General features: G+C 44.2%; 1 pseudogene across 1 annotated transcript in view; it reads left to right on the top strand.

Moving 5' to 3' along the window:
• The window catches only part of LOC144768989 (uncharacterized), a 641,387-nt pseudogene that overhangs the window by 499,418 nt on the left and 116,006 nt on the right, over nucleotides 1-25,963 (top strand). Inside the window, exon 9 of the transcript XR_013598658.1 lies at nucleotides 8,280-8,429. The product of XR_013598658.1 is annotated as an uncharacterized LOC144768989 (transcript). The remainder of the gene's footprint in view (nucleotides 1-8,279; nucleotides 8,430-25,963) is intronic.

The raw sequence follows: 25,963 nt of genomic DNA, 5'->3' as shown, positions 1-25,963 counted from the left end.
CAAGCTGGGTAGGGCTAAACGGGAACTGCTCCCGGGAACTGCTCCCGGGCACGGGCCTGGCAGGGGCACACGGATGCATTGTGAAATACCCAGCAGGGAGAGTCCAAACAAAGTCTTCCTGAGGCTGTTTCCCATACCTTGCTCATCCAGAAGCACCTCTGAGAGGATATAAAAACAGGCACTGGGCGAGACCTGCAGTCAAACCGATCATAGAGTCACCATGAAGAGACAGGGCAGCACATCCGTCCTCCTGCTGGCAGCGGCCCTCGCGCTCTGCGGGCTGCGTGGGGCATGTGGGAAAACGGCAAAACAACCAACCACAGGTGAGTACTGTGCACATCACTACACTCATCACACGCCTGCTGGCTCTAGAAGCGCCTTCTTTTATTTCTATAGTTTGTGTTTATTGACAAACACTTCACAAGTAGTGGGGCGTCAAATGCGAGATAAACAACCCTGGACACAGGTCTGCCTGGAAAGAGGCCGGAGGGCAGAGGAGATCCCCCTGTCCCTCTGGGGCAGAACAAGGGATGTGCAACCTCTGTGGCGTGACGCACACTCATGTTCACGACCCTGAGAATGTCCCAGCCTGTTTCACGTGGTGTGAACTGCGCCTCGCAGCCTATTGCTAGCAGGTTGAAATTGGAGGGAGAGCCCAGACTGGGCGCGAGACCGGAAACAGCATGACAAAGAATGCGAGGGGCCGAAATTAGAAGTCTGTGGTGCTCTCCGCCAATTATGAGGCTAGGAAAAAGCCAAAATTACCAATTTAAAAGACAACGTTGTTTCATTGAGTGGTTTAAAGAATGCCATTGGCAAGAATCAGTTGCCAATAAAGAAAAGGAATGCTAATTATTTGAGACACCATCTTTAGAGAGTCACACTTGTAACCCCTGGATTATAAGTAATTGCTGACCGGTATAAGAGCCTGTGGAATTTACTTGTTTAGATTTGACCTAATTGGATTTCCTCCATTCATGACAAATGATGGCATGCAACATACAAGCAGGGACCAAAAAGTTGTTTGTGTTGTAGTTTTGTGACTGGTTAAGAGGGATGTGAAAGCCCTGGTGCTGGAACAGTTTTCAGAGTGGAGGTGTCCCCATTAATCTGATATCACTGGAGACAATGAGAATATGAAAAACCCAAGTGTAATACAAAAAAAACAAGTGTAGCAAATGTACCACGCCCCTTCACCAGGAGAGTGATTCGGGTGCTGTGTGTAGGGTGTGGTGCATTGTGAGGCACTAGTGTGGTAGCACATTGCCATTTACAGCCAGCACATTTTCAAATGTAATAGCCGCTAAATAGGCACAAACATGCAGTTTTACTGATAAAGAAATGTAAAGCACCTATGGAAATCGAGTATCAGAGAATAATATGATTTGCGCATCACCAAGTAAATTGTCTTAATTGTTTTGACCCTATTAAAATCTTTGATGGCATCACACTACAGAATTAAAACAATGTGCTTCATTTACTGTTTGCTGATATACTTTGAAATGTATATAGTTCGTTTACAGGTATTTTAATGTTGTTATGTGTTGGAAAAAATTGACGTCCTACAGCCTTTCCTTTCACTTCCTGTACCTCAGCAAAATTGTCACCTAGGTCACTTACATGCAGTAATTTGTCAGAAGACTTTGCATGACATTTAAACAGCAATGGTGACAAGATAAACACAAAATATAAAGGCATCTTTATTGCTCATTCATCTTCACCTGATTGTTTTTTGTGGTGCTGCAGCCGATATCTCCAAGTGTTATGGCTCAGGGGGCAGATTCTCTTTCTCACATGCTAATAAAACTATTGCCATTTCCATCGTGTGCCCACTCTTAATAGTACATCTGAATTTGTTCGAAGATACTAATATCAGTGCTGGCTGATGATAATGTCCTCCATTTTCCAAGCAGATCTCTGTGTGTTTAACGATTTCCTCACATGAAAGTCATGTTTTCCATGGAAGCAAGGGCCATCAAGAAAGATAAGAAATTCAAATTGCTAAACACTGCAAATGAATTGAAAAGAACATGTGTAGCATTTGATATTATTGTAGCCAAATGGCAAACACATTTAATTCATTTGACAGCAGACACACAGAGTACATTGTAAATAAAGTGAATGTTTAGCATAGTAAAGAAACTCACATAAACTCATATATGTATATAGCACTTGTTTTTTTTTTCATTTTCTGAAGGAGCACGATACATTTATTTTATTTCAAATCAGGAATATGGAAATGCGTACATAGTTTAGCTTGCCTGCTCCATGTACACTAAGCACCATTTTATTGACCATAGGGTTTCATTAAATACATTAGTGGATTATGGAAGCTGTATTCTGGTGAACAACACTTACAACGCAACTTTTACATCGCAGAGCCTTTACAACGCAACCATTACAACGCAAACTATTACAATGCATTGCTCTGGGGGGCGCTCTAGCATAGGGAATAGGTTAATTTACTATCCAATAACCTTCCCTAGTGTCCACGGGGACTGGAGTTGGAATAGTAAATTAAACTATTCACTATCCAGTGCCCCAAAGCACTATGCGTTGTAATGGACTGCGTTGTAATACTTGCGTTGTAAAGGCATGCGATGTAAAGGCATGCGTTGTAATGTCATACATCCCTGTATTCTTCATAAACCATTGCATTCGATAATAATGATATGCAAAATCATACACTGTAGCTGGGGCATCTGGCAAGTCTGGTTCCTGAGGTAGCATTAAGACATGATGACATTGAGGGCCATATTATCAAGAAAGGGTGATACATTATCGCCGCTTTTATCGGCAGGAAACTGCCGATAAAGCTGCGACAATGGGTTTAACCTGAGCTTCTATGGGAATTCACAGGGGCATATTATCAAGCCCATTATCGCCGCTTTAGCGGCAGTTTCCTGCCGATAAAAGCGGTGATAATGTATCGCCCTTTCTTGATAATATGGCCCCGAATACTGTGCTACCTGTGAATGATTATATCTTAGAGGTCAAGGGTGTAATGGGTATGCGAGCACCACAGCATTAAAACCAATAAGTGATCATTTCAAAGAGGGCAATGATTGAAGGGACATAGAGAGAAAAGTACTCCATCGCCTAGCTGGGTGACTTCTCCAAGGAGGGGCCAAAGACTGATTGGGCATCAACCCCATTCTTTTCTCTATTTCCAATTTGGTTTAATTTGCAACCCGTTTAGAGAGCAAGGGGGTCCTTTGGAGTTTGCGTACAGGGTAAGCTATCACAAATGTGACGGAAGATTCTATACACAAAACTGTCTGTCTACCGGCTCTATTTAAAGTTGGTGCACAGTCCTGTTTCCAGCACTGTCACGATGGCTCTGCCTCTAAATGACAAAGGAATGACAGACCTGTGGTCATCAGTGTAGGCTGTGGGTGCGATTTAGGACAGACATGCTGCTGTAGTTTTTTTTCATTCCACACTGCCAGGAAAATTCTGGTGGCCCTAAACACACAAAACAATTTCCCTGCAACCCTGGTAGAAAACATCCAAAAATGTTTGGTTAGCAGTCACATGAGATATTTTGACTGATCACCAAGCTTATATGTAATAGAAGGGGGTTCCCCAGGTTTTTTTTTTGATAATGGACAGGAAAAAGGGGAATCAGTACATATGAAATAGAACAAAATTAACCCTGTCACATATAGGGGGTCCTTTTACAGGATCCAATCAATACATAAATGGGGTGAACAGGAACACCAGAGCCATAGACTTCACCATTCCTTTTTTAGTACATGGTATTTTTATTTCTTAGAAAAATGATTCATCTTTTCACAAAAAAGTGTTTTTAAATAGAAATACTGTTAATACATAATACATATTAAAATAATTACAACTAAGGGAGGGGTGTGTTTCATCCAGGATATGGGGGAAATAGATATAATACACAAATAAGGTTCCTCACGTTCCCAAACACTCAAAAGGGGTTCATATATACATCATCACTCAAGATATTCATTCATTTCCTCATTCATTCAGATTCGCTCACATACAGTTACATCCGTGCCTGCAACAACAGATGAAAAAATGGTTGTATGAATTAAAGGTGATTAGGACAGACAAAACTAGTGGGAGAAGGTTTTATAGGGACCCAAGAGTTGTCGTCCAACATATAGCCCCGACGCGCGTTTCGGTGTTGGCCCTATTAGGCAGCACCTTCTTCAGGGCGGGAGTGTACAATCAGGGAAGGGAACACATAGGCTTAGATGGGATCACTATAACGTCCCTCTCGTCGTTTCATAGACTCAGAGAGAAATTTCTTAAGTCCTATACAATCTTAACAGAAGATGAATCTGAACCTCTGATGGGGTTCTACGGCTGGGAGGGGCTCGTTAGACGCTGCGTGGAGTCAGTAAATAACAGCAGGCTCTGATTCGGTTTTCAATCCATAGAGTAATAATTTGTCTGGTTCATAACGGTGTGTTCGTCGGTCAGTGGACCATCTTTGCAGTCGGGTTTCCAAGTGGGGTCCAGAGGTCTGGTTTTAGAGTAGATACTCCCACACGAGGCTCTCAATCTCTGTCTGTATGGTTCCTTCCACGCAGCGGTGGCGTCCTCGTATAGCCGGATCACCAAGCTTAAAAATCTTCAGAGAGGCCACTGTGGTGGCAGCTCCCCTGAAGACATGCAGATCTCTGCCATTCAGGCAGAGATATCTAAATATGGCGGGCAGTAATATACCAGTGTGCCTTCTATATCTTTAAATTAGGCACTATGTAACAATACATCTGCACGGCCATCTTTCTGTCAAATCCTGTCAAGTATAAATGTATGAAATTGGGTATTAGTTCTGCAGGTTGTTAGCCTTGCACATGTAATAGGCCCACGTATTTCCTATTACTGGGAAGCAAGTGCCCCAGTGTAGCGTTTGCCTCTATAGAGATAGCGTAGTAGAGCAGTCCAAGGCCTGCTCAGGGGAGGTGGAATCGGCTAGCAATCACCATTTGCTGGCATGCAATAATAACACTCAAAGAATGATAGTCTTTAGAAAAAGGAAAAGTACATTTATTACACACACACACTCCTAAACACAACTCCTTAATTTACGCACATGCACACACTCATACATAAAGCAGAAAGAAAATACCTTAGCAACAATCTGAAATTGCATTCAATATTTAATGGGTCAGGACCCTCAAAATCACAGTACTCCCCCAATTATACCAGATAGACATCACAATATATGGGACTATCACTTTAAATAAAACAACCATATTGGCCTTATCAAGGTTCATCACCCCATATGAAGCAAGCCTATGTTATTAGTCACTGATCATGTGTAAACACAACCCTCAATGTCAATAATGGACTTTTAACATGGATGAAAAATCATTGTGAACATAAATGGTTAACAAAACATTACAAATAAACGTAACGTGTCTACAACTCTACATCTTTTTTCTACACCTTCAAGGCACAAAAATACAGCCTTAGAACAAGCCCCAAGGGGGGACTGCACTCCCAACCGGACAGCAAACGCTCCAGCTTTGGGAGTGCTTGAAATAAGAAACAAAAGTCCAGTGGCAAAAATATCTGCCCCCTCCCTCATAAAGATAGAATTAATCTTCAAATTCACTGGAGGTGGCTACTGTGCTTCCTGCAGCCACCTCACAACATCATTGGTGGTGCACCTGCCCGATTTGGGGCTACCACAAGCCAGAACAATATGTAAATATGAAAGCCAGCAGAGCATTATGGAGCTCTCTCTCCCAGAATGCCACGCAGCTTCTTGTGGGTTTAATTCTTTTGAGCAATGTTTCCTCATTAGGGGTAGCTCAGAGAGTCCACCCAAGGTGCCCCAGCTGGCTTCCTACCCAACCAGTAACCATCTCTGCTGGAGCGTGGGCAACCTCATGCTTATCCTCTGCCTACTCTATGCATGCCGGGTATTTGGTATTCACTGGCCACCTCACTCCCCCAGACACGTACAAGGGAGCTGGGGGGATGCCATCCGTATTGGGGGGCATGGAGGTGCTGCTTCTTTCTTCTGTGCTATTGGGGGCCCAGAGAAGGGGCCCCAAGCCCCTTGTTTCTACCTTTGGGGGAGCATGATGGTCCTCCCCTATATATTGCATCGGCTTTCAGGGGGATGGGCCTAAAATGAGCATTTGGAAGGAACCGCCCACACAAACCCGCCCTGGGTAAAAATAGAAAACTTTGCACATTCCCTTGCTCCCCCAGCTGTAGGCCACCCCAGAGGTAATTTACAGGCCTGTGGTGAAGGCCCAGACACTGTGTCCCTCAATAGAGGTCAAAGGTTGCTAATGTTTAAAAGTACACAATTATGGCCCTGAGTAGCACATTTTCATCACCTTAGGCTCATTTTACTCCATGTGTCCATGTGGAGAGCTATAATCACCAGAAGCAGTTCGAGCAGGCCTCCTGGCATCAAAAGCGCTGTAAGTTGAAGGCAGTAGGTATTACTGGCTCAATGCACCAGCTTTCCCCTTTTTTTCTGTCTCTGGTGCTCCTTTCCTCCTGCTTAGGTACAAAAGTCCAGCATTTCCCCCAAATGGTCCTTAGGTGGTGTAAGGGGGCAGCCTCACTGGCCTTTGGAGAAACCCACTAGTCCTATGGTCAAATGGGGGACAGAGTCTTTAGTCCTTTAGGGCATCAGTGGTTTGTCCTTCCAGTTAACCATGGCTGCTACCGCAACCGCAGCCCCAGGGTCCAGCAGAAAAAGCAGTCTCTTTCCTTTGTGCAAGAGTTTTTAAGTGGGGTTGGAATGTTCTAGAAACCAGGCCCCCCAGTCTAATCTTAAGATGCCACATCGCCTCTCCACCTCTGTTCCAAACCTTCTGCACAGCATGCTGGGACAGTGCAAGGTGGTGCAATCCAGAACGTCACTGGTCAGTTCCACCCCTCGTTGACATCACTGCCAGGGACTTTACCATCACTTATTTAAAGAGGAGTCCCTCCTTTGTTCAGTCGGCCTGTGCTGTCCCCCGCCTTAGTACAGTGTGACAGCTAACTAACAGATTTTCTTCCCCATCCCTTCCAATTCAGGAGCTGAGGGAAGCACTGTTAAATACTTATTTTGTGTGTGTGTGTGGGGGGGCTTTGTCACCTCTGCTGGGGAGCAGTGTAACTAACTTGGAGCAGCCATGCAAAATAAGGCCTTGGCACTGAGCCTGATTAGAGCCAGGGAAATATGAAAAATCTGGGTAACCCATAGGATGTACCTATATATGCTTGAGACTTACATAATTAATCTTCCCACGTATGTTTCACCCATTTTGATATCTTGCTGGACTTTGTAGGCCAAAGAGGAGCAAACCTGCCCTCTAAGGCAGATTTCTCCCATGGGTATAATAAAGTGTCACAACAGACAAAACAGTAAACTATGCTGATTTTACCTATGAGTGCCCACTACTATTATACGGCCCACCCCAGTTCAATATGTAACACTGTGAGTCCCCCTGTGAGCAGTTACAGGGTTGTTCACAATGGTAGTCTCATTCGCACAGCAAGCAAACATGTTAATGTGTAACCAGCCGAGGGCCTCTTACCCTTGCCGCATCGCAGCCGTCTGTTGTTAAAAGGCAAACACTGGTGGTAAACATGCACAGTCCCTTTGTCATGCAATTACCGTGGGTGAGACATATGTAGATAGGCTCACCCAAAGTAGAAAGTCAGAAACTGGGTGATCAGTATGAAGCAATAGATCCCAAAGAACAAAATGGACAAAACCCATTTTGCACCAATAACCCAAAAGAAAATGTAACACAACACCACATAGCAGAAAATAAAACAAGTGATTTGAGTAAATATCAAGAATGTGGAATTACTTAATATAAAAAATGGAAATAAAATACTGGCACAATAACAAAGATGAAACATCTGAATAAAGTAATAGAAAATGCTGTGCTCGGACCAATGAAAGCCAAAAATGTTTATTAACAAAATAAAAAAATGTTCATTCCATCACAGAAATTACTAAAACAACTGACAATGAGGCATGACTCGTAGAGATTTATTTGGCAAAAGTGCACCTGCAGCACACACCGACCCAGTTATGTATATGTTGCAAATACTCATTGAGCTATTTTACAAATTTCAACGTTATCATTGTCCCCAATGTCAATTTCAATCACTTTGACCAAGTTTGGGAAAAGTAAACAATATAGATATAGTATTATTTACCATTAAAATGCATCACAACAATTAAAAAAGGAGTATTCGCAGTGAATCATGAGGCATGTAGATAAGTTCTTCATTTAATGCATGACTTTATATTTGCTTTTTGTTCTTATTCTTAGTGAAACCTGGACTGTGTCCACCTGAAAGATATGTGGACCCCAAACAAGTTCTCAGTAATTCCACCTACTGTGAGCATGATGGAGAATGCCAAACAAATAAGAAGTGCTGCAAGGACAATTTTGATATGATCTGTAAGGTTCCTGCTGCAGGTATGTTAAGTCGATTTTTGTAAAGAGTATTTTACTTGCCTATCACCATGTGATGAGTCACTTCTTAAGGGGCAAATGCACTATCTTCCTATTATCTGTTCCTTCAAATTATATGTAAATTGTGTGCACTTACATGAAATGGAATACACAAAAGCCTCATTTAGAAGTGAGATGTAACAGGGCATTCACAAATTGGTCGTCTTTACTCCACTTATCGATTGATTCCCCAGTCTTGTATAGAGGTCTGGTAAATAGTTTTTGACAATGGAGCCAATATCTTTTTTTTAAATGTATTTATTGAAGTTGTGTATAGCGCTAGCTGGACCCAAGGGTATCAGAGCGCTTCACAGCATGTACAGTTATGAACAAAAAAAATTTTGGGGCTAAAACGATAAAAAAATAAAATAAAATAAAAATAATAGTCTGCAGTTTGCCAGCTTAAGAGCAATATGGACAACGTTACAGAACATATCTTCAGGCTGAGGAGTTTCAAGAAGGGGAGTTAGTTGTCCTTCCCAAGTCTTTTGTGGATTTCTCATGAAAAAACTGTTGGGCAGGCCTGGTGCTGGTGGCCAGGGCATATTTAGGGCATCATCTCCAATGCAAAGTCAGCGGCATTCTCACTAACTGGGATTGCAATGTGAACATTTGTGGTCCTTTACAGGTAAGGGTCCTAAATGTCCCTACAAAGCGGTATACAACTCATGGCATGCAAGGGACTCTGCTGATGTCACTTCCAAGGATGGACCCTCAATTTTAGAGTCTGTTTTTCAGATGTAACATAAGCCCTAATAGGTCTGCATCCCATCCCATGTCTATCATGGCATCGCTGACCTGCTGTCACTGTTCTATTGCCCCTGAGGCAAACGAAGCCTAGGAGAAGGGAGCCGCTTTGGTGGCAAAAAGCCACAGTTGGTGGCCACTCTAAGTTTAGCATGCAACCTATGGCTGGGTTCATGGAGTAATTAGCTCTGCTGCTCTAGTTCTTTGGAGAGGGGTCCTCCAAACTCTGAATGACACCAAAAGTCTTTTTAGTTGGATTACATACTGATTTTGAGATCCTAAGTGTGGTGGCCACTGACAGATGGCTATAGTTGTTAGCTTCATGAAGAGCCACTCGTTCTCTTTGTAGAGCGTATTACTATTCTTAGCTCCGTGTGATTTAGCTCACTCCATAGATCTTGATTGTGGAAAGTTCATCAATGATAAAGGTGTGAAATATAGTTGTATCTCACAATATCAAAGTCAATAATATCGACCTACACATATATCAACTCCACAACATCGACTACCATAATATCATTAGGGCAAACAAATATGTGCATGGACGAAATTGGGTTATTAGTTGAGAGGGGCAGTAGCCCCACTCAAATAATAAACACAATCCTTCCTTTTTAGGGTGACCCACAAAAGTCAATAAATAAACCTGTGCTCAAACCTCTAGCAGCTTGGCACAAAGCAGTCATGATTAACTTAGAGGCGATGTGTAAGGTATTTAAGCAGCACTCAAACTGTAATAAAGTAGAAACACAACACATGAAAATCTGCTATCTGGTCGTACTAGACCAGGTCAAAGTCACAATTTCAGGCCGGCCACGATGGAACACAGGTCAGACACAGGGACCAGGTTCGCCCCCATGAAGATTTTACCTTCACTTAGTCCAAGTCCATGCAGGGAGCTGCAGAGGAGCTTCGTGTTGGAAGTCGAAGTGAGGAGATCATTGGCAGCATGAGGAGCTGTTCAGTGCAAAGAATCGCTAATTGCTGGAGCTCCGCATTTGCAGTCTACATTGACGACGAACAAGTTGTCGCAGGACATTCATGCGAATAACCAAAATCTTCTGGATCATCACCTGGAGCTCAGAACCTGTGATTTTGGCAGAGGAGGAGTGCCCTCTGATGCCAGCCACGGGTCCAATACCTGAAGGCACCTTTTGAGGATCAGGACTCTCTCCAGCAGAGGCCAACAGCAGGACTCAGGCAGGTCAGCTGGGCATTTGCAGGGAGGCCTCTGAAAGCTTATTGCGTCCCCATAGCTCAAAGAAGAGGTCAGCCAACTGACCCTTAGAGTCACTTCTAGGGAGCCTGGATTCAAGAGAAGCAGATCCAGTCTTTCTTTTAGGACAGCAAGGCAGTACTTTTTCTTAGTCTTTCTCAGGTCCAAGAGTGTTTTGAAGAGAGGTTCCAAACGTGCCACTTTTATTCCTAGTGCCAGCCTGTAGGTGGGGAATGCCTTTATCTAATCGTTCCCCTTTTGTGGGTTTGGCTCCAAACGGCCTAGGGTAGCAAAGTGTAGCCAGGCCTAGGTATCAGATGCATTTGTAAGTGGCAGGGCAGGCAGCCCTTAAAAATCAGGAAGGGAGTGGGCAAGCCCTGACCCAACCCTTTGAAGCTCAGGAAGGGCTGAGTACAACCCCAATGGACATCCGGGACATCCTGCTCAGGAGAGCAACACCCTTACCAACACCCAAGGCATTTTTGTCACCATGTCTGAAAGCAGTACACAAAACACCACAAGAGAGCCAATCATAACCATGTGACCCTGAAAACTGGCAGAAAGGCACATTGGGTTTAGGTAGAAAAATGCCAACAGGCATTTTCAGAAAAGTAACTTAAAACCTGACTTCATCTTCAAAGACAGGTTTAAATTACAATTCATTTGAGTGGAAGAGCATTTCTCTATCTGTTCCCAAACTGGTGTTATTACTTTTTATGTTTAATAGGCTAACCCACTAGTAAAATTATTTACAACAAGGGGTGGTGATGGACAGAGTCTCTGAATTAAGCAGAGTACTCTCACCCAGTCAAGAGATCAGGGCTAGATCCAACACCGTTTTTTAGCTCATTGCACCATCCCAGTTTCAGAACCCAGCTGTATGCAAATTAGTCTGTCCCTGGCCCAGTGCATCATGGGAACAGGGCAGACCAGACTACAAAAGCCAATTCTTACACTGGGAAGGAAACAAGCTTCCGGGGACCGGTTTCTGGCATTACAGCCGTCTTCGGCCCGGCTAGCTTGAATCCTGATGGTGCAATGAGCAAGGGACTCACATCTGAGTATACCCTTCCACGCTTGGGGTGGACAAAATTATTTACAACAAGGGGTGGTGATGGACAGAGTCTCTGAATTAAGCAGAGTACTCTCACCCAGTCAAGGGATCAGGGCTAGATCCAACACCGTTTTTTAGCTCATTGCACCATCCCAGTTTCAGAACCCGGCTGTATGCAAATTAGTCTGTCCCTGGCCCAGTGCATCATGGGAACAGGGCAGACCAGACTACAAAAGCCAATTCTTGCACTGGGAAGGAAACAAGCTTCCGGGGATCGGTTTCTGGCATTACAGCCGTCTTCGGCCCGGCTTGCTTGAATCCTGATGGTGCAATGAGCAAGGGACTCACATCTGAGTATACCCTTCCACGCTTAGGGTGGACAAAATTATTTACAACAAGGGGTGGTGATGGACAGAGTCTCTGAATTAAGCAGAGTACTCTCACCCAGTCAAGAGATCAGGGCTAGATCCAACACCGTTTTTTAGCTCATTGCACCATCCCAGTTTCAGAACCCGGATGTATGCAAATTAGTCTGTCCCTGGCCCAGTGCATCATGGGAACAGGGCAGACCAGACTACAAAAGCCAATTCTTACACTGGGAAGGAAACAAGCTTCCGGGGACCGGTTTCTGGCATTACAGCCGTCTTCGGCCCGGCTTGCTTGAATCCTGATGGTGCAATGAGCAAGGGACTCACATCTGAGTATACCCTTCCACGCTTAGGGTGGACAAAATTATTTACAACAAGGGGTGGTGATGGACAGAGTCTCTGAATTAAGCAAAGTACTCTCACCCAGTCAAGAGATCAGGGCTAGATCCAACACCGTTTTTTAGCTCATTGCACCATCCCAGTTTCAGAACCCGGCTGTATGCAAATTAGTCTGTCCCTGGCCCAGTGCATCATGGGAACAGGGCAGACCAGACTACAAAAGCCAATTCTTACACTGGGAAGGAAACAAGCTTCCGGGGACCGGTTTCTGGCATTACAGCCGTCTTCGGCCCGGCTTGCTTGAATCCTGATGGTGCAATGAGCAAGGGACTCACATCTGAGTATACCCTTCCACGCTTAGGGTGGACAAAATTATTTACAACAAGGGGTGGTGATGGACAGAGTCTCTGAGTTCTGAAACTGGGATGATGCAGTGAGCTAAAAAACGGTGTTGGATCTAGCCCTGATCTCTTGACTGGGTGAGAGTTTTCTGCTTAACTCAGAGACTCTGTCCATCACCACCCCTTGTTGTAAATTATTTTGTCCACCCTAAGCGTGGAAGGGTATGCTCAGACATGAGTCCCTTGCTCACTGCACCATCAGGATTCAAGCAAGCCGGGCCGAAGAGGCTGAAATGCCAGAAACCGGTCCCCGGTAGCTTGTTTCCTTTCCAGTGTAAGAATTGGCTTTGTAGTTTGGTTTGCCCTGTTCCCATCATGCACTGGGACAGGAACAGACTAATTTGCATACAGCCAGGTTCTGAAACTGGGATGATGCAGTGAGCTAAAAAACGGTGTTGGATCTAGCCCTGATCTCTTGACTGGGTGAGAGTTTTCTGCTTAATTCAGAGACTCTGTCCATCACCACCCCTTGTTGTAAATTATTTTGTCCACCCTAAGCGTGGAAGGGTATGCTCAGACATGAGTCCCTTGCTCACTGCACCATCAGGATTCAAGCAAGCCGGGCCGAAGAGGCTGAAATGCCAGAAACCGGTCCCCGGTAGCTTGTTTCCTTTCCAGTGTAAGAATTGGCTTTGTAGTTTGGTTTGCCCTGTTCCCATCATGCACTGGGACAGGAACAGACTAATTTGCATACAGCCAGGTTCTGAAACTGGGATGATGCAGTGAGCTAAAAAACGGTGTTGGATCTAGCCCTGATCTCTTGACTGGGTGAGAGTTTTCTGCTTAATTCAGAGACTCTGTCCATCACCACCCCTTGTTGTAAATTATTTTGTCCACCCTAAGCGTGGAAGGGTATGCTCAGACATGAGTCCCTTGCTCACTGCACCATCAGGATTCAAGCAAGCCGGGCCGAAGAGGCTGAAATGCCAGAAACCGCTCCCCGGTAGCTTGTTTCCTTTCCAGTGTAAGAATTGGCTTTGTAGTTTGGTTTGCCCTGTTCCCATCATGCACTGGGACAGGAACAGACTAATTTGCATACAGCCAGGTTCTGAAACTGGGATGATGCAGTGAGCTAAAAAACGGTGTTGGATCTAGCCCTGATCTCTTGACTGGGTGAGAGTTTTCTGCTTAATTCAGAGACTCTGTCCATCACCACCCCTTGTTGTAAATTATTTTGTCCACCCTAAGCGTGGAAGGGTATGCTCAGACATGAGTCCCTTGCTCACTGCACCATCAGGATTCAAGCAAGCCGGGCCGAAGAGGCTGAAATGCCAGAAACCGGTCCCCGGTAGCTTGTTTCCTTTCCAGTGTAAGAATTGGCTTTGCAGTTTGGTTTGCCCTGTTCCCATCATGCACTGGGACAGGAACAGACTAATTTGCATACAGCCAGGTTCTGAAACTGGGATGATGCAGTGAGCTAAAAAACAGTGTTGGATCTAGCCCTGATCTCTTGACTGGGTGAGAGTTTTCTGCTTAATTCAGAGACTCTGTCCATCACCACCCCTTGTTGTAAATTATTTTGTCCACCCTAAGCGTGGAAGGGTATGCTCAGACATGAGTCCCTTGCTCACTGCACCATCAGGATTCAAGCAAGCCGGGCCGAAGAGGCTGAAATGCCAGAAACCGGTCCCCGGTACCTTGTTTCCTTTCCAGTGTAAGAATTGGCTTTGCAGTTTGGTTTGCCCTGTTCCCATCATGCACTGGGACAGGAACAGACTAATTTGCATACAGCCAGGTTCTGAAACTGGGATGATGCAGTGAGCTAAAAAACGGTGTTGGATCTAGCCCTGATCTCTTGACTGGGTGAGAGTTTTCTGCTTAATTCAGAGACTCTGTCCATCACCACCCCTTGTTGTAAATTATTTTGTCCACCCTAAGCGTGGAAGGGTATGCTCAGACATGAGTCCCTTGCTCACTGCACCATCAGGATTCAAGCAAGCCGGGCCGAAGAGGCTGAAATGCCAGAAACCGGTCCCCGGTAGCTTGTTTCCTTTCCAGTGTAAGAATTGGCTTTGTAGTTTGATTTGCCCTGTTCCCATCATGCACTGGGACAGGAACAGACTAATTTGCATACAGCCAGGTTCTGAAACTGGGAGGATGCAGTGAGCTAAAAAACGGTGTTGGATCTAGCCCTGATCTCTTGACTGGGTGAGAGTTTTCTGCTTAATTCAGAGACTCTGTCCATCACCACCCCTTGTTGTAAATTATTTTGTCCACCCTAAGCGTGGAAGGGTATGCTCAGACATGAGTCCCTTGCTCACTGCACCATCAGGATTCAAGCAAGCCGGGCCGAAGAGGCTGAAATGCCAGAAACCGGTCCCCGGTAGCTTGTTTCCTTTCCAGTGTAAGAATTGGCTTTGTAGTTTGGTTTGCCCTGTTCCCATCATGCACTGGGACAGGAACAGACTAATTTGCATACAGCCAGGTTCTGAAACTGGGATGATGCAGTGAGCTAAAAAACGGTGTTGGATCTAGCCCTGATCTCTTGACTGGGTGAGAGTTTTCTGCTTAATTCAGAGACTCTGTCCATCACCACCCCTTGTTGTAAATTAACCCACTAGTAAAAAGCACTGCTCCCGCTTTTTTTACTGAGGGCCGATCTTGTAGCACTGCTGAAAAACTGGCCCCCCAGTGACAAAACTGGCCCCCTCAGCCAGAAAACCAGATCCCACCCCTCCGGTCCGCCGAGGAAACACCTGGTGCCTGCTACGGCCAGTATAGCTCTGATTTCCACCCATTTAAATTGTAGGATCACATCAAGAATGGCGTCATATGTCTAAAGCACCTGGAATCAAGGCGACAGGAAGTTTAAGTACTCAATCAACTCTCAACAGTTTTGTTTGAAAGCCAGCAACTGTATGCAGATGACCTACCTAGAGCATCAACAAGCATCCATATCAAAAGTTATGAACAACCTCCAGAGCAACACATTTCTCTGAAATGTAACATGCAAAGTCACTAGAGAGAGCTACTATAAACCGTGTAACCATGTGTACACACCATCTACCTGTGTGGGAACTCTTAAGGAATGATGAGGACCACTCAGGAAGGCCTAAAGATGTAGTGCATCCAGTGTGCCAACCATCTACAAGATTCTTTTTTTTTAATCTGTTTTCTATTATACTTTCATTACGCACATTGTACATTCAACAATTTGTTTGATCCACAAACACCATTATAACAATACAGTACATCAATTTCCCAGCTTTAAAACAGGTCATGAGTTATTACCACTATGTTGTAATTTGATTCTTCTGACACCCCACAATATTAAACCAAAATCAAAATTAAACAAAAACAAAATCACAATCAGACTCTCCTATCCTATCCCATCCCTCCATCGAGCTAGAGGCTCCCATATTCTTACACCCCGAAGTCTCCCTACCCTACCCTTCCTAGCATATATGGGTTTCTCCAAATTATATACAGCAATTAGATTCGCCAACCAGATTTGCATAAGCGGGGGAATCTTATCAAGCCAGGCCCTGGCTAAAGTTAACCTATAGACTGCCATTGCCATAAAGATAAATTCATTCTGTATAATATTGCTTCCATCTGGTCCAATTCCCAGCACAATCCAGCTCGGGGTTAAAATTATCTGTATCCCTAATGACCTATCCAAAAAGCCCTCTATATCTTTAATTAACGTGTATAATTGTGGACAGGTAGCAAAAATGTGGACAATATCTGCTTCAGAAGAATTACATCTAGGGCAAGTCGTCCCCTCAGTACCCCCCCCATTTAGCAATCCTAGCTGGAGTGTAGTAGAGTGAATATAAGGTTTTATAGTGCTGGGATTGCAGGGGAGCGGAACATAGGATAGTGCGGCCCACGTCCAATGACTCCTGGAAAACATCAGGTTCTACCGCTAATTTCTCTGCCCACTTACTCCTATATTTTTCCATATCATCCGGTTTTGATCTTACTAAAAACGCATAGGCTGACCTGATCGTAGACTCCCCACCAGTGATTATACTCTCCATAAAATCGTTACTATTGTACCCTGCCGGGCCCCCCTGTTTATTACTCAGAAAACTCCTGACCTGTAAATACTTAAAAACTTCCCTTCTAACTACATTATATCTACTTACAAGGTCACCAAACTGTACTACTCCCTCAGAGTTCCTTAGATCACCAATCTGCGTAATTCCTTTATCCTCCCAGGCAGCCATTACCGAATCAGAAAATATATCTGGAGGAAAGGATTTATTGTTATATAATTTAGTGTATCTATTATATCTACCCAGGCCCATCTTTTTCAAAAAGGCATTCCAACTTTTAAGGGCCGCAGTAAGGGTCTTAAACGGTTTCCTTCTGAAGTATCCTAACTCAGTATGGTATAAGAAACAATTTTCTGCCTCGTGCCCCAACACTACTGCATATACTTCGGTGGACATAATTGTTATTTTCTGTAGGATACCACCCCCTCCAATCAATCCTTGCATATACTGGAGAGCTGCCGCAAGATAGTACAATCTAAAATCTGGAGCACCCCAGCTCCCTCTTTCTCTTGGTAAGGCCATAAATCTATAAGCCCTCTGAGTTCTTCCATGAGCCCATATAAACCTATTTAAAATACCTTCAAGCGTGTTAAACCATTTAGCTTCAGAAAATAGGGGAATCAATCTGAATAAATAAAGAAGCTTTGGTAAGATCACCATTTTCACAACATTAGTACAACCTACCAAAGAAAGATGTAGGTTATTCATCCTTTCTGAATCTTTTTTGACTTTAGCCAATAAAGGGGCCATGTTGATCTCGACCAGAGTATCGAAGTTCGCAGCAATTAATATCCCCAGATATGTTGCTGAACTAACCACCCTGGTGTCGGTGCTCCTAGTGTAGTCATTCTTAACTATCTGAGTCTTGGACTTATTTAAACTACAACCTGATACTTGTCCAAACAAACAAGCCTCCTCTTCAATCCCCATAATAGCAGTGTCTGGATCGGGTGACAGAATGGCCACATCGTCAGCATAAGCTAGGGATTTAACTATGCAGCCATTCAATATCATTGGTGGAATCCCTTCATTTCTTCCTAATCTTCGTAGCAATGGCTCCAGGTACAGCGCAAAAAGTAATGGGGATGACGGGCACCCTTGCCTCGTCCCCCTTTGAATTTTAACTGCGTCTGAGTGCCCCCTATTCACTCTGATCTTCGCTGTTGGGTCTTTATACAGTGCTTGTATAGCTGTAATAAAGCCCTTACCTATGCCACTCCACTTCAATACTGCCCAAAGGTAATCCCAGGCAACCCTATCAAAGGCCTTTTCGGCGTCTAAAAAAAGTGTCGCGATAGGATCGCCCAGGACCCCTGCGGCATCAAACATAGTGACCACCATTCTGACATGCTGAGTGGTGCCCTTGCCGGGTATAAAACCGTGTTGTGATGGGCTTACCAAGGGCTCAATACTCCCTGCAAGCCTCTTTGCCAGCATTTTAGAATACATTTTAACATCTGAGTTCATCAGAGTAATCTATATGAACCGGGTAATGTTTGAGGCTTCCTTTTTTTTAGAATAACTATAATATCCGCACCGCCCCAAGACATTGGAGGTGGTCCACCCTGTTGTGTGTGTAACATAATATCATACATGTTGCCCAACAGTACGCTTTGAAACACTTTATAAAATTCGACCGGGATTTGATCTGGCCCAGCCGCCTTCCCTGAGGGCAGGCTACCCAGAGCCCCAATAAATTCCTCCAAATGCAGTAGAGCGTCTAATATCTCCATTTCCTCTGGAGACAAAGAGGGAGGGAGAATGTCACTAAGATAGCTTTCTATCTCTGCTAGACCCCTTACATCACCCAAGGAGTATAGCTCTGCATAAAAATTCCTGAAGACTTCTCTTATCAACCCCGGATCTATAACAGAATCTCCCTGTGGATCCAAAATTTCCTTAATATCAGTTGCGGCTGTACGCTGCCTAGTTCGCACTGCCAGGATATGCCCGACTCTCTCACTCAACTCGTACGCCTCCTGTTTTTTAGCCAGATAGTTCTCGGCTGCTTGGTAATACCTTCTATAACATCCCCTTTAAGAGATATAATTTTAAGCAAGGAGGGTTCCAGAGAGACATTCTGTCTTATAGCTATAGCTAGGTTTTCTTCTTCTACAATTAATCTTTGCCGAATTTCATCTATTTTAGATCTTTCCCTTTTTCTTCTTGCCAGCACATAGCTCAGCGTCTCCCCTCTTACCCTAGCTTTGAAACAATCCCAAACTGCCCCTGGAGACGCCGAGCCTCTATTAACATCCCAGAATTTTTTTATCCTAGCTTCCATATGCTTCTGGTATGCCACATCCTTTAACAGGATACGTTCAAAAGTCCACTGCGTGTTCCTCCTCTGAACCAGAGGCATATTAAATGTTAACACCAGGGGACTATGGTCTGAAATAATCCTGGGTTGTTTTTCCACCTGTACATCAGAAATTAAGGAGTTAGAAATTAAGAAATAATCCAGTCTGACCAAAATGTTATGTGGGGCGGAAAAAAAAGTGTTACCGTCCAAGAAGGGATGTAACTTCACCCAAGGGTCAACTAAAGAATTATGCTGAACCATAGTAGCCAGGGCTCTGTATGACTTCCTCTTTCTTCCTGTGTAGCACCCCCCAATTCTGCGAAAGAACTTTTTGGATCATGAATGTTAAAATCCCCGCAACATATAATGGGTTCTGGCCACTGAGCAAGTTCCGTGTCCATGAACTGCCAAACGTCAGGATCATCATCAGTGGAGCCATATATTTTAACCAAGGTAAACCTTACTCCTTTGAAGCTTATTTCCACTATGACCCACCTCCCCCACTGATCCTCCTTTTTCCTACGAACCACTAGATCCCTACTTCTCCCTAAGATTGCCACCCCTCTAGTCCTAGTTCCTTGTTTACTAGCTGCTAATACTGCAAACCCCAGCTGATCCAACAGATATACCGGTGTTGCTTCAATGTGAGTCTCCTGGAGACATACCGGGTCTAATTGAAGAGTTCTCAACAATCCTGTTACTTTCAGTCTCTTATTAGGATCAATGAGGCCGCATACATTAATTGAGGCAATCTTACAAGACATTAAAGGACATCAGATAAATCCCAACTCAAAGATCATACTACAAAAAAAATGTGAAAACAACATCCTACATTCCCTATACACTGTCTGTATTGCATGAACTGTACCCCATACCCATTGAAAATGTGCGTTATCAAACCAGTAAGACCACAAGTTATAACCGTGTTTAAAACCCCTAACCCATCCCTTACCCTTACCCCCCCTACAATCCCCACCCCCCCTCTACTGGCAAATAGGTCAGAAATGACCTATATGTGACAGTTTCCGGGCTGTGACAGTCGCACCCCTCTCCCGCCATCACCCTCAAACTAGCACCCCCTCAAAACCCTCAACAAACCCCTTATCCCTTCTAAGACCCACGTGCCTCTTAGTATTGCTACTGCGCTACCAGCCCAGCAATTCAAATTTATTCATTATTCTTTATTCTTTATTCATCCTATTTTTTCTTCAACTCTTCCATGAACTGCTGTGCTTTAATCTCTGATAAAAACATTCTGACTCTCCCCTTCGTAATTACTTTCAACTTGGCAGGGAACAATAAGTAGGCCTCTGATCCCAAAGCCTGAAATTGTGAGATTAACTGCCTCATCCTCCACCTTCTCTCGACCGTCACATGACAAAAGTCAGGCCTAGCAAAAAAGGTGGTGCCCTCGAAAGATCTCTTACTGTCAGGCCTTGCTTTTTCGATGATTTCTTGCCGTAACAAAAAGTTCCCTACATAGACTAAAATAGCTCTAGGAAAGGACGCCTGACCCACTCCTTCTGCACCATGCACCTTCCTCTGAGTGAAGGGGGACCTATGCGCCCTCTGGATCTCCCTGTCCTATTGCCACTGGGACTCCGGGAACGCTCCCTTGAGTAAATTAATCACAAAGCGCCTGGCGTCTTGCCCTTCCAGCCCCTCAGCCACACCCAGATGTCTAATATTGTTACGTCTTTGTCGGTTTTCAAAATCCTCCATTTTCCACTGGAGGTCTTCTGACATCTTTTCCTGTGTCGACTTAAAGGTCTGCCAGTTGCCAAGGTCATCTTCAAGCTTGCCCGTCCGTTCTTCCACCTCCGTGACTCTGCCAACAAGTTCATCGTAGAGCTTATTCGTCTTCCTTAATGACAATTGTATCTTCTTAGAATCCTGCCTTGCTTTCCGACTTACAGACCTAGCCTCAGCTTGCATTTGCTTTAACGTATTAAACAAAATCTCAAATGAAATACTGTGGTTTGAAGGCCCAGCCGAATCCTCTTCCTGATATGTCTGGGAGGTTGCTGAATAATCCCAAAGTAGCCGCTTCTCCGTTCCCCCCGCCAACTGTCTATTCAATTTTGGCTGTCTTTTCTTCTGGGTAGTATCATTACCTGTATGAGTGCCTGAAGAGCTAGAACCAGACAATGAAACTTCCTCAGCATCTTCCTCCTCCTCTGAAATTTCCTCGCTAGGGTGCAGTGAATCAGAGTCTTCATTTACAGAATAGAAATGCTCCCCTTCAATAGAGCCCACATCGCCTGTTTTTGATACATCGTGGTCTCTAGGGCCCCCATCAGTAAGTGTTTCTTTATTTGCAAGGCTAACTGAGCTCCTCCATGTGGCATTGGGACTTTTTGAGGCGAGCAGCTCCGCTTCCAGTAACATAATTGCACCCATCATGTCCGCACTTCCCATCTCACCTTTAGAAGCGATTCCGGCCATTTCCACCTGTTCTACCGCCTCCATGCCTGCCAGCGCTGAAACTGAGACTGAGTCAGACTCTAACCGAAGCCGTTCTGCATCTTGGGCCCCAGAAACGCTGCTTGCGTGGCTGACGGTGCTCTGGCTGGGCGGTTGCCTAGCAACGGAAGTGCTAGCGTTCAGCGCGTCTACAGCATCCTCGAAGACGCTTCCACCATCACCGAGACCTCCACCACTGCTTTTGCCGAGTTTACCTAGGATTCCGTCACCCAGACCAGCAGATCGTGCCGTGAAGACCTCCGACAAGGTAGGTTGCCTGAGAGGGGTTTCCCTGAGATTACTTTTTCCCATTTTGTCAGCCAGTTTCCCAGTCTTAGTTCGCGGCTCCACGGGGCTGTTCTGATCAGTACCGATAATCGTACTGGATTTCCCTCGTGGCTCAATCTTCTTCCTTAACTGTGGAGCCACCACTTTCCTTATTGCTCCTGGATTCTTCGCGGGCTCCCCTGAAAGCGCTGTCTCTTCGGTTGGAACATTTTTTCCCGCATCCGCTTGCACTTTTGCTTTTTCCTTCCCCTTGTCGACTTTAGCAGGGCGCGGGGGCATTTTGGACGGCTGCTGCTGTTGTAGTCTCTTAAATCCGAAGGAGCTCATAAAGTTCCTGAGGTTCTCCTTTAGCCACCGGAGTTCTGAAAGTAAACGATTTTTAAACACCGCACTGCCGTTGTGTCTCGAGGCATAGGTTATTAGTCGGGCATGCCACTATCACTCAGGGGCCATCGGGGGTTTTTGACATCTTATGGAAGAAACAGCATCACGGCCGTAACGGGAGAGAGGTCTGATGCGACCATTCAGCACAATCCGTCCGCGGCCATATTGCCTCCCTGGTTAGACTCTGCTCAGTCCATCTACAAGATTTGTGATGCCACCGAAAATACACTAAGTCGGTAACTCTTCTAAACCCCACTGGACAACATAGTGGGGGAATGTGGTTCTCTCCATATATGTAAACTGCAATCCCCGATTTATGGGAAACAATCTGAATAGCTCCAAGTGAGAGCACATGTCTATCATGCCAGGTGTCAAAAAAATAAATCTGGAAGTTTGGTTGTGGCGAGGACCATAGTAAAAGTATCTAGATAGTCCCATCTACTTGTTATCAATACACATTCTAGTCAATCCAGACATCAAATGAATGATCACACACATTGCAAGTTATTTAGACTTTATCAATCATGTGGAACATGCAGCTACAATTACCAGTAAAAATCTAAATCATGGAAGAAAATGATAGTACCAACCTAGAAAATCATGTTATTACAAAATCCTTCAAAATCACCTTCATAGCGATGCCACTGATAATAAACCAAAAGTACTTCTCTTGATCCTGTTAAATTATCAAAGAAAACCAACAAAGGATGTTGGATTACAAGTTTAGTTTGTCAGTTAATCCAGGACTCATGCTACTCTGCACCACTAAGTCTACTGTCTCATTTAACAATGAGGTCAGAGATAGGTAAACTCCCACCTAAATATTGTCAGTGTGCAAATTAACTAGACTTCAACTAACTTCAAGGAGCAGTGGGTGTCTTTAAAGAGGGTAATTTTGTACCTGAAGGGTTAAGGTGCTGTTTTTGAACGAGTGGTTTGTGGAGTCTACATATAGAATGAGATGAGGAGGTGAGGAGAGCAGCTTTGCAGGAACCATTGGCTGCTGCCTGTTCCATCACTCACCTGTCCAACAAACAAAAATATGTCTTGCAACATTCGGAGAACTGATTTTTAGGAAGAAAAAGGCTGGTGTATTGGTATTTATGCCCAGATACATTTTGAGGCCTGAAAGTCCATTATTCCTGAAAAAATAGTTAGATTGTCATGTGTCCCAGTTAGGCATTTTTCACATGTACACCGATCTTTCCTATAGTTGCCTTCACTTTTCACAACGACTTTTGACACATATTGGAATTTATGACTCTTTGGGTTTGTTTCCTGGTAATATGGACCTTGCTTACACGAGTCAACTTTGCAAGAACACAATAATATTGCCTTGGCATTGTGTACACGGCCCACATATGTTGTGCAAATGTGTTTGTAATTTATGTCCATTAAGTGACAAAACTATCTGTAGAATACAAACATTGACAGCCTGATCATAGTCTCGGCCCAAGGCAAGGATGCCGTTTTCTTTGTTTAACGTAGCAAGGGGAGCTAGGCCCAACGGGCCAGGTTCTGGCTGGGCCGTATATATATCTGTAGCAGGGAAAGATTGCCAGGACCTGTGTGATTCTTAGCATTTTTAAATTACCGCTGGACCAAACTATATTACTTTTATTTGATCTATTTTATTAGATTAAATAAAATTAATATAGTTTGGTCCAGCGGTAATTTAAAAATCACACAGGTCCTAGTAATCTTTTCCTGTTTTCTTTAATTAGGCATCTGTTTCTGGGCATAATCAGAGGAGGCACTTATGCTGACTTCAAGAGGTCCCTACATGCTGAATCATTTCACCCAGCAGCTGACTGACCTCTTTCTGAGGGGTGTCCAGTTTATGACAAGACAGGGTCTCACCAGGCAGTGAGGTTGGATCATTCAGTAGGGGTTTCTTGGTAGATCGTACACATATGTTAGGGTTTTTAATAGTCAGTCAGTAGGAAATGATGCAATTTGTTACATGCACTCTGATCTTTCTTAGTTTCCTTCACTTCACACATCGATATTTGACACACATTTGCCTTCACAACACTTTGGGTTTGTTTCCTTTATGCTGAGTATTACGAAGTCCATGGAAATAACACACCACTTGATTACAGTGTGATGATTCACATGAGATTCGCATTCAGAACATGCTCAATATATTCTTACCTAACACTTCTAGAGTTCACCATGCTTGCAAGGTACGGCTGATGTAAATGTGACAGCTATTTGTCTTGCCTAACTGTGGTAATCCACCACGCCTCGAGGCCACCTGCTTTCAAAATAAATCACCTCTAATTTGGCAGTCTCTTCTTTGAAGGCAAGCCAATATGTAACAGGGTTAGACATACTTGAAAATAAGCCACATGCTTCCTACCCTCTTATTTCCATTGAAAGGACCTGAAGCAGGTTGAGCCATAAGTGGCCATGGGTGCAGCTGTCTCAACCTCAATCCTCAGATTTGTTTCTCCCTAAAGTGTGGTGTAGGAAGGTAGGGCAGGACTCATTATGGGGACCAGCAGAAGTTGTGCCTTCCTGGGAAGAGATCATAGAAAATGGTGGAGCCTTGACATTTCTCACTGTTCATAACACTAAAGCCAGTGAGTATGTGATCTCACTGACTGTACATGCGCGCTTGAAAAACTGGCACTGTGTGAAGTAAGATAGCGACATACAGAGAGAGAGAGACATGCAGGACTCATACATTGGGCTGTCACTCGCTGGCTAGCTTGGAGGAGTATTGACATTTTCCTTTCCTGACTTTTTTGGGGGTGGTTTCAAGCTGCCTCAAAAATAAGATGGAGGCTACAGCATCTTTGGAAGTGAAAACTTCTGCCTATCCTTCTACATCAAAGGATATAAAGATGGAAAGTAAAAATATCACAGAAACACAACCTGTCTTTTCACTGGATAACATAGGGCTGCTATTCAAGTTCAGCTCACTGGCTTCCAAAATGCTGCTGTAGTGAAGGCACCATCTTCACCACACCCTACAATAAATGTTTCCACACCATTTTGGTAGGTGGTATTTGCCAATGGTGGTATCTACTGCAATTGTGGAAGTTGCCCTGTGTGAAAAAAAGGTTGTTTGTTTCTGACTCCACCACTGTCCTGGGTTGGTGGCATAAATCTCCCAAGACTCCTAGTCTCTTACTGCCACAGCCACAGACCCTCAGGAAATAAATTGGTCCTAGGAATGTACCCCAAAAATAAGGGTACCTTTCTAGGATTCACATTCAAAAGGACTATTTTTGGCAATGTCCAGGCTATTCACCTTTTAACTATAACCTTAATCTGTAACCTTCTCATCTCCTTTCTCTTAAGCATTTCTATGTCCTCTCTATCACTTTCTGACCACCTCTAAACTAGGAAACAAAACATGTATAGGACATATTGGGCTTCATTACCATTTCACCCTCTTAAAAATCCAAATTATTTACATTTTAGGTGTACTCAACTCTCACGACAGGCACCTCTTTGCCAACATTTCAATTCCTTCTTTTTAAATAGGCCCCCCTCCCTCCCATAAGCTTCTATCCCCCAAGTGGAAGAGCCCATACCAGGAGGATCAAATCCCAAAAACGTATGTGTTTTTTGACAGTCTTTGCCGGCGAGGGAAACATGTAACAGCTTGGCTAGGCCTATGATGACATTTTGTTATAAGCATACTTTGTGAAGCAGTACAGATGGCAGTTCTCAGGACCACTGCACAGCTTGGAACCTGGTTGAGCAATTGTGGATGTGATGACTCCACAACTTAACTTCTAGCCTGTGCCACCTATTGTTTGGAGGAAACTGAAAATCCTAAACTTTGTACACAAACCTTTTCAATCTGTCCAGGGAAAAAAGATCTGCTGACAGGTGAAGAGGAAGAACTTGTCATCAATCCCAGCACTATTTCTCTCACATCAAACAAGGGATGTTTCAATACTCACTTATTTAGATACGGCTAG

Source organism: Lissotriton helveticus, chromosome 7 (assembly GCF_964261635.1).
Source record: "Lissotriton helveticus chromosome 7, aLisHel1.1, whole genome shotgun sequence".
NCBI lineage: Eukaryota > Metazoa > Chordata > Amphibia > Caudata > Salamandridae > Lissotriton > Lissotriton helveticus.
This window is presented reverse-complemented; position numbering and strand designations above follow the sequence as displayed.